The sequence below is a fragment of the Corvus brachyrhynchos genome, unplaced genomic scaffold (assembly GCF_000691975.1).
Source record: "Corvus brachyrhynchos isolate BGI_N302 unplaced genomic scaffold, ASM69197v1 scaffold1103, whole genome shotgun sequence".
NCBI classification, from domain to species: Eukaryota; Metazoa; Chordata; class Aves; order Passeriformes; family Corvidae; genus Corvus; species Corvus brachyrhynchos.
This window is the reverse complement of record NW_008236980.1, coordinates 96,826-105,673: the sequence shown is the minus strand read 5'-3', so window position 1 is coordinate 105,673 and position 8,848 is coordinate 96,826. Positions and strand designations below refer to the sequence as shown.

General features: G+C 52.8%; 1 protein-coding gene across 1 annotated transcript in view; it reads left to right on the top strand.

The window, feature by feature from the left end:
- The window catches only part of DAGLA (diacylglycerol lipase alpha), a 50,783-nt gene that overhangs the window by 14,113 nt on the left and 27,822 nt on the right, over nucleotides 1–8,848 (top strand). Inside the window, exon 4 of the mRNA XM_017728632.1 lies at nucleotides 5,402–5,410. The gene's annotated coding sequence lies outside the window, so the exon portion shown is untranslated. The remainder of the gene's footprint in view (nucleotides 1–5,401; nucleotides 5,411–8,848) is intronic.

Sequence of the window (8,848 nt, the reverse complement as noted above, 5' to 3'; positions counted from 1 at the left end):
GTTGTCCATATCCATATCCAAGCCAAGGACATTTCCGAGCTGAAATTCCCACTTCTCTGCTGTTGTGCATTTAAAATTCCCACCTGTGCCGGTGTTCCTGTCCCGGCCCTTCCCCAGACAGGACTTTGGTGTTTGATCCTTGCTTCCGGGGTAAACATGGAAGTGAAAGTGGATACACACCTGGATTCAGTGTGGAAAGAAGCCCTTGGATAGCAGCAGTCCTTTGGATGCTGGTGATTGTATCACAGGATCTTGCCAGAAAAACATGGATTCAGGGTTGGATTTTTATTCATAAATATTCCTGTAGGTTCCGGTTTGTCAAATGAACTTGCAAAAATAACTGATTCCAGGATATCCTGATGTTGGAGTGATTTTCGCTGGAGGCGGGGAAAAATCTGGAGTTGGGGCCAAGAAGCCAGATCCTGCTTAATAAGGAATAAGATATTGGAAAGTGGGAATCTGGAAAGGCTTGGGAAGTAACGGGAGAAGGCAGATGTGCAGCGAAACACCAACGTGGTGCTTTCAGGGAATTCACAGCATTTGGGAATATTCCCTGTTGGATGTACTCCTACAGGATGAGCTCCTCAAGTAGCCTGTTGGTGTCTTCTGCTGGGAGTTTCACTTGGACTTTGGGAAGTACGACCTCCATGACCTCATCTTGCCAGGCTGATTTCTAGGAATGTGGGACACAGGCACATCCTCAGCCAAAGTAAACAAGCAGGGACACGGTGAGGGAAATAAACAGGCAGCACCAGGAAGATGGGAATAGGTCACGTCCAGGTCAGGTTTAGGCTGTTTGAAGCCATTCCCAGTGTTTTTGAGCCTGGAAGCATCACAGATCCAGGATCCCTGTTCAATGAGGACAAATTGTATTGAGAAAAGATGCCTTTGGGTTTAGATTCCCAAAGAAACTTCCCAGATAGCCCCGATTCCCAGCATTTTTGACTTGCAGCTGGGCATGTACCTGCCTAACCACTTAGCCATGGAATGTGGGAAGAGGAAAACTCCTGCGATAAGTTGTGGTGGGATGTGACACAGAAAAAAGCACAGTTTGGGAATGGTGAGAGTAAGAAGCTGGAGGCCCTGGAATTCCACGTGTGTCCCTCTTTCGGGAAAGAAATAATCACTACTTGGAATTCCTTAGGATCATTCCCGGGAGGTGAGCAGAGCCAGCTATCCCGGCAGATGCACATGGAGGGAGCATGTCCCCGGCGATTCCCATGGCTCCGGAGCCTGGAGCCGCCTCTCCGGATGCGCTTCTCCTCTCCAGCACATTTGTGGGGAGGGGAGCAGAGAAGGAGTGCCAAGGAATGGTGTTGACCACACAGTTTTCCCGAGTTTGGCAGGGATTTTGTGTTCTCCCACTTCTTTCGCTCTCCTCGTGTTGGCAGCGGTGGTCCCGGCGCCGCTCCCGGTGGCTTTCCCTGCATGTGACTCATCCCCAGGGAATTCCTGAAGCAATGAGTCAAGTTATTGGGAAAACTGTTTGCCCACTAGCGTAAACTAGGGAGCCAAGGAGCTGCCTGCAGGACGGGAGAGAGGCAATTCCTATTGGGAATGCCTGGGCTTCTCCTCCCGCTTCCCAAAGGCATCACTCCCAGATGTGCCAGAGCAGGGATGCGCCTCCGGAGTCAGTATCTCACCTGGAAATTTGCTCCTCCTGCTTTTTTTGCTCCTTTTTTGAAAGGAGGCTGAGCTGATAAGCCTTCCAGGCTGGAGTAAAACTGTCAGATAGGAATTTGCCAGCATTGCAGTGGAAAACAGCTTTTCCCAAAGAAATGAGGCTCCGTCTGAAACGCTCCTTGCGTAAGTACCGGTCACCTCTTGGATCTGCCCTTGGAATTTTGGCTATAAATAACTCAGAGGCCGTGTGGTTTCCAACCAGGAATTACCAAGTTCTGTGTGTAGCCGTGGGATATTCCAACAAAAACCAAGGATCGGTGATTCCCAGTAACTATATCCAAGGAGCTTGTTCCACAGCTGGGAGCAGATTTGGGATGCTGGGAGCATTTATTGCTGTATCTATCACCTCATCCAGGTGTTCCCTTTGCATTCCCTACCCCATTTCAGCCAAGCTGTCCTTGTAGTAGGGGGTTTTATTCCCCTGTAGAACATGGAATTCTGTTTCAAATCCCAAATTACTTTGGATTTAATACATTTTGCCCCCTGGCAACTTGGCCGTTATTTTTGCTGGAGCTCGGAGTGGTCGGGAAGCTGCCTGTGGGCTCTGCTGGCACAAGCTGTGGGTGGAATTGCGGAGCTGGCGGCATCGAGACAAGGATTGGGGGTTGTTTTCAACTGCATTCCTGGCAGCACGCTGGGATTGTGCTCCTTCTCCACTCCCAGATTCCCGACAAAGTGGTGGCTTCCCTTGTTTCTCGGCCAGGTATTTGTGCAGGCTTTGGCTTTTCCATAGGCTGACAAGTCTGGAGCTCCAGTGTTAAGCTGTGCTCCTGCCGAGGTCAAGGAGGAAAGTCTTGGGAACCTTGGAGCTGTGAGTGAGGCTTTTCCATCCCTTTCCAAGCATTATCCTGCCTTTCATTTGGGCAGCTGGAATCTCTCACGACGATCCCTGTCTTTATGGACTTATCCCTACAAACCTCTTCCTTTATGCCCAGGGATGGTTGCTGAGGTCTGGAATTAATAAAGCCCTGTGGATCCTGCACACAGGGAGGACATGGAAGTGCTGGAGCATGTCCAGGGGAGGGTTTGGAGCACAAGGAGCAGCTGAGGGACCTGGGGAAGTTGGCCTGGAAAAAATGAGGATCAGGAGGGATCTTCTCCCTCTCCACAAATCCCTGGCAGGAGGGTGGAGTTGGGTGGGATCGGGCTCTGCTCCCAGGGAATAAGCGGCAGGATGAGAGGAAACGGCCTCAAATTGCACCAGGGGAGGTTTAGGCTGGGTATTAGGGAAAATTCCTCAATGGAAGGGGTTGTAAAGCACTGGAACAGGCTCCAGTGGTGGAATCCCCACCCCTGGAGGGATTTAAGAGCCACGTGGATGTGGCACTTGGGGACATGGGTTGGTGGTGGCCTTGGAAGTGCTGGAGGAATGGTTGGACTCGATCTTGGAGGGCTTTTTCAGCCTTAATGGTGATGCTGTGGACAAGTCCTGGCCTGTAGGGTGGTGCAGGGATAGCAGGGATGTCACTGGATGTCCACTGGGGAGAGCCACTGGGATCTGCAGTGCCACTGGTTTGTAGGACTGGGATCAGAAGTGGTCCCAGTTGTTTGGAGGAGGTGCATTCCAAAGTGGAGAATTTCCTTGTTTCTCTTTGATTCAGTGAATTTCCTGCTTTTAACTGGGAATAAGTGCTGGGAGTGGCACCTTTGGGACTCGTCCATCCTCTTGCACTAAAACCATTAAGGTTTGCAAGATAATCCCGTTTTTCCTGAAAACTCCACTGCTGCGGTCAAGTCTGTGCCAAGGAGATCCATTCCGGAGTCTCCTTATTAAAAATTAACCATTCCCAGTGTAACAGGAAGGGGATGTTGTGCATGTTTGAGGGAAGTGTGGGATTTATGGGACCTGTTTGTATCCAAGGCAGGGAAGTTTGGAGTTAAGGAAAAAGGGGATGGGTTTAAACAAGGAGAACATGCATCGTGTTGTGTCTGTGGCAGAGGGGCTTTGAGAGGGAATTTGGGAGGAATGAGCTGGGATGGAGATGGATCAGTGCTGGGCCAACTGGGAAGTGGTTACGCCAGTCTTGTGTCCATCACCATTGCAATTCCAAGGAATTTATATCAGGATTTCGGGGTTAAGCTGCTGGGCCAAAGAGGTAGGTTCTTGTTCCCTGTGTTTCGAAGGTCAGTTGATACTCCGAGGTTATTTTGGGAATTGGTGTCAGTGGGCAGCGCTGGAGTTCCAGATCCAAGCTGATCCCATTAGTTCTGTCCCGATGACATTGCGGAGGTGATTGTGGTGCCGTGGCCTTATCCCGAGGGAGCTGCATCCGAAGTGTGCCAAGCCACAGGAGGCTGCTTGAACCTTTCCTGTCTGCAGGCTTCATTCCCTGGCTCTGCCGCTGACTCGTTTTATTCCCTTCTCCTTGGAAAATGAGAGATTATCAAGGGGAATCTCCAAAGTAACCGTGAAGACATCCCAAAATTCAAATCCCCATTGATTTTTGATCCCTGCCTGGGATTTGCTTATAAACATGGCTCTTCAATGTTCCATGAATCCATGGAATATTCCTTAAAGGAGGGATCTGTTCCCTTAGTCACATCCAGTGAGGGCAGAGCTCTCCTCACAAGCTTCCGGCAGCTGCTGTGCCTTCTTCCCCCTGGGAAGAGCTTTCCCTGCAGTTCCTGCAGGCACTGCTTGCAGCAGACACTTCCGGCCCCTTGGAAAAGGCAGAAAGGAAAGGACTCGCCTTCCTTTGGTGCCATGGAATTTGTCCCCTCTTGGTGTTCCATCCTGGAATGGTTTGGTTTGGAAAGGACTTGGAATGCTCATCCCATTCCACCCCCTGCCATGGGCAAGGACACCTTCCACTATCCCAGGTTGCTCCAAGCTTTGCCCAGCCTGGACTTGTCACTTCCAGGGATGGGGCATCCACAGCTTCTCTGGGGAATCCATTCCAGGCCCTCACCACCCTCCCAGGGAAGGATTTCTTCCCAGTATCCAGTCTATACCCACACTATGTCAGCGGGAAGCCATTCCATGCCCTATTCCAAAGGCTCTTTCCAGCTCTCTTGGAGCCCCCATAGGCACTGGAAGAGGCTCTAGGGCTCCCCGGAGCCTTCTCTCCGGGCTGAGCCATCCCAGCTCTCCCAGCCTGGCTCCAGAGCAGAGCTGCTCCATGCAAATTCCTCTGGCCAGCTTCAGGAGATTCTGTATGGATGTAACCCCATCCCCCTTCTCCCTGGAAGGCGAGAACAATTCCCAGATTGTGAGGAACCAACTCGGAAACAGAAAGAGCCTCATTTAAAGCCCTTCAGAACAGCTGGATGGGGCCCGATGGAGTTGGATCCAAGCTGGAATTGATGATTTCCGTCAAGTCCAGTAAGTGCTTGGTGGGAGCGGGAGGGTTCTGGGAATGATCCAGCCTGGGCTGGGAAGCCCATATTCCATATGGGACGTGTTGGTGACGGAAGGAAGGATTTGGGGTGACTTGATGGGGCTGGAATTCCATTGGTCAGGGAAGTGGGCTGTCCTCCTGCAGAGTGAAAAAGCAGGATGCAGCATCCCTGCTGTGCCCTCAGGACAGGAGTCTCCAACACCTGGGCGAGGTGACCTGGATGTGCTCTCAGGGAGAAGGGAAGCGCCTCTGCTCCGGAGCAGAAAATCACTCCCGAGGAAAAGCTGCTGTGGGAGCTGCCAGGGCACAAAGGTCCTTTGGTTTCAGTTTTCCAGCTGCATTTCCCACGAAGTTGAGCTGGGAGCTGGCAGGCCTGGGCTTGAACTTCCCAGCGGGACAGCAGGTTGGGACTGGGACATTCCCAGGGAACATGGTGGCATTTCAGCCAGGGGAAGGGATCCTGGGAGGGGCAGCATTCCGGGACACGGTGCTGGATTTCTGTGGAACAGCAAAAGTCTTTGTCCTTTAGTGGCACCTGCAACCATCCACTGAGACCTAGAAATCCTATTTTTTGGGGAATTCTGTAGCCCTGAGCAGTGAAGGCAAACATCTGGCTTGTTTTGAGGGAATTTCCTTGGGTGAGTCACACTGGAGGGCTCTGGAATTTGCGGAGGCCAGCTGGAAGAGGGTGCTGGCAGAGATGGGATTGCTTTGTCATACCTGGGTCGTGTGAAAGTGCCAGCAGGTGCCTGAAGGAAAAGGTAGGGAAGGAATATTGGGATAGCAGGGCTTCCTCCATGCAGACATCTCCAGGGATCTGGCAGAGGGAGGAAAAGCCTCCTGGAAGATCCAATTTCAGCCTGGGTTTGGCCTCCCTTCTTTTGCTCTGAAGAGCAGGAGGATGGGAACCAGGGGAGGTTTTGGGGTGAGGGAAGTGTGAATGCTGAGTTAGCCTGTGGATGCAGGGATGGGGAATTGCTGTGGGCTGGGAACCTGTGGGTGCAGGATTGGGAATTTGCAGAGGGTTGTGAGCCTGTGGATGCAGGGATGGGGAGTTTCAGGGATGGGGAATTGCTGTGGGTTGGGAACCTGTGGGTGCGGGGATGGGGAGTTGCAGGGATGGGGAATTACAGAGGGTTATGAACCTTTGGATATAGGGATGGGGAATTGCAGGGGGTTGGGAGCCTGTGCATGCAGGGATGAGGAGCACTGGGCTGTGTGGGTGCCTCGGGAATCTGCGATGCTGGGAGCTTGGAGCAAATCCTGCCTGGATTTGGGTGGAGGGAGTGGGTGACTCCGGGGGTGTTGCTGTGGTGTGGGTGGGCTCCTGGCGTGCAGGATCCAGGCACAGCCTTTTTCCTTCAGCTTTATTTCCTTGTGTGCTTCTCCCCGAGGAGGCTCCTGTCAGGTGGGATGGGCTGTTGGATTAGCCTAAGTCTCGGAGGTTTAGCTGGAATGTTGTCGCACGGTAGCGTTTTTCTCCCTTGCTCTTTTCCCTAAGCCTTTGCCTACAGACAGCTAATTCTCCCCTTCCCCCACATCCTGTCATAGCCCAGTGCATGTCACAAGGAATTAACGGCTGGAAAGGCCGGGAGAGGCTCCTCTGGAACAGTCTCTCCTTTCTGTGCCCGGGGTGGCCCCCTCTGTGTGTCCCTTTTGTGTCCCATCCAAGTCCCCTCCCCCTGGCCATTCACTGGGGAGTCCATGGCCAGGAGCCTTTCCCAGCCCGATGCCATGGCCGTGTCCGAGGGCTCCCGGCAGCGCTCCCGCTTTCCCAGTGGGAAGAGGGAGGAGGTTTGTGCCGCTCGAGGGTTTTCCTCCTCTCCCGGCTCTGCATCTCTGACAGCATCGCCCGCTCTCGCTCCCGGTCCTCCTTCCCACAATCCACGTACAATCTCCTCAGAATAGGGATGATGTCACTTCCTTCCAGAGGGTGCTGGGGGGTGTGGAAGGGGGGAGTCACGACCTCTGGCTCTCGGAATTCCTGGTGGATAAATGAGAGGCAGGGAGGGAGTCGCTCTGAGGATGATGCCTGGCTCTGTCGGCAGGCAGATCCCAGATCCCACGCCGTGCTTGCCTTTGCCGAGTGGGATTTTCAATGGCTGCAGGAAGAGTTTGCTGTTCCCTCCTGAGCTTGTGATGCCTGTCTCCCTGGATATGCACTTTTCCTGAAATACCCTTCTGGGAGAGGAGGATGCGCAGCGGCTGGACCACATGCCATGTAAGATTCCTGCTTCCCTAGACCTTGCTGGGCTCCGAGGGTACTCCTTGTGCATGTGCTTCCCTTATTTCAGTGTTGGGAGCTTGGGGCTGCTTGTACTGGGATTCAGCTTTCAACATCCTGGGAATTTTTGGCTCTTTCCAGCAGTTTTAGGGGCAGTGTGAGGGTTCTTGCTGTCGCAGAGCCAGGGTCAGTGATCTCGGGGCTGTTTGCACTCTGACCTTCCGCTTCCTCCCAATTCCTCTGCCGGATCATATCTTCAGCATCTTAAAACACAATTCCTGGGATTTGCTGTGCTGGGATGAAGCCGGAGAGTCCTCACAGCGAGAGCTGTTTTTGGTGGGTTTTCAAGTCTCAGACCTTCCGTCGTCGTCTCCCTCCTTTCCAAAGCAGGGGCAAAGTCCCAAACCTCCTGGTTTAAATTTGGGAGTCTTTGGGAATTAACTGGGAGTGTGCCGCCCTGGGAGCCTGGTAAGCGGAGTGACAGTTCCACACTGAGTATTCCCGTGTGTGACAGCGAGTGACAGGCTGCTCTGCTCCGTCCCCATCTGTTGCCGTGGATAAGGAATCCACATAGGATATTTGTTGCCGTCGTCGATATCCTGCTTCTCAAACTGGGAGAGGGTGGTGGGAACTGGGAGAGCCCAACCGGAGGGGTGGAAGAGTTCTGGAAAGCGTGTTGGCGGGATGCAGCCAAGGGATGACGGGAACAGAGCTGGGCTGGGAGGTGCTGTCCAAAGGCAGCGAGAGAGCTGGAGGTGTATCCAGGGTTTGTGATATCCCAGCTATCCCGGCTGGTGAATGACAGGCACGATGGGGCTGGGAGGGAGTCTCCAGATGGCCCGAGCAGTGAAGGTAGAGCTGGAATGTACCCAGCGCTCTGATTATTCTGTGCTGAGGAAGTGGGAATCCAAATGGCGTCGGAATTCCGCATTCGCTTTGTTTGTGGAATGGAGCGTTTCCTTCAACCGAGTGATGGGCTGGAAGCAGCCCGTTAGCTATGGAATCTCCTGGAATTTGAGGGGATTGTGTAGGTTTTCAGTAATGGGTGACTGAAACGGGTTGGAAGATGCATTCCAGTGGCCGTGGGTGTCGGCACAGGATGGGAGACTCCGGATTTGGGATGTTCTGGGAACTGGTGGGGTAACCACACCTGACTGCTGGGTTGGATTTAGTGGGACGGAGCAGGAATTGGTGCCGTGGGCTGTCCCAAACCCAACATTTGTGTTACGTGCAAGGTTCAACTTAGTTTAAATCGTGAGCAGCCTGGACTGGTGGGAGGTGTCCCAATCCACGGCAGGGAGATGGAACTGGATCATCTTCAAGCTCCCTTCCTATCCAAACTCTGCTGGAATTCTATGGATGTCCTCCCCTTTCTAATTTGTTTTACCCACAGCATTAAATTAGGGCCATCATATCCAAGAACGGGGTTTTTTGCCTGGTACAGGCAGCGTTGCAGATGATATTCCCTCGGGAATGCTGTTGGAAATCCTGTCTTAAGTAATGGATGAGGACACTTTGTCCTGACCTGGCGATTTGCTTTTGGGTTCACAGAGGCAAAAATCCAAGAGCACTTACTGATTTGGAAGTGCAGCTTTGGAAGAGC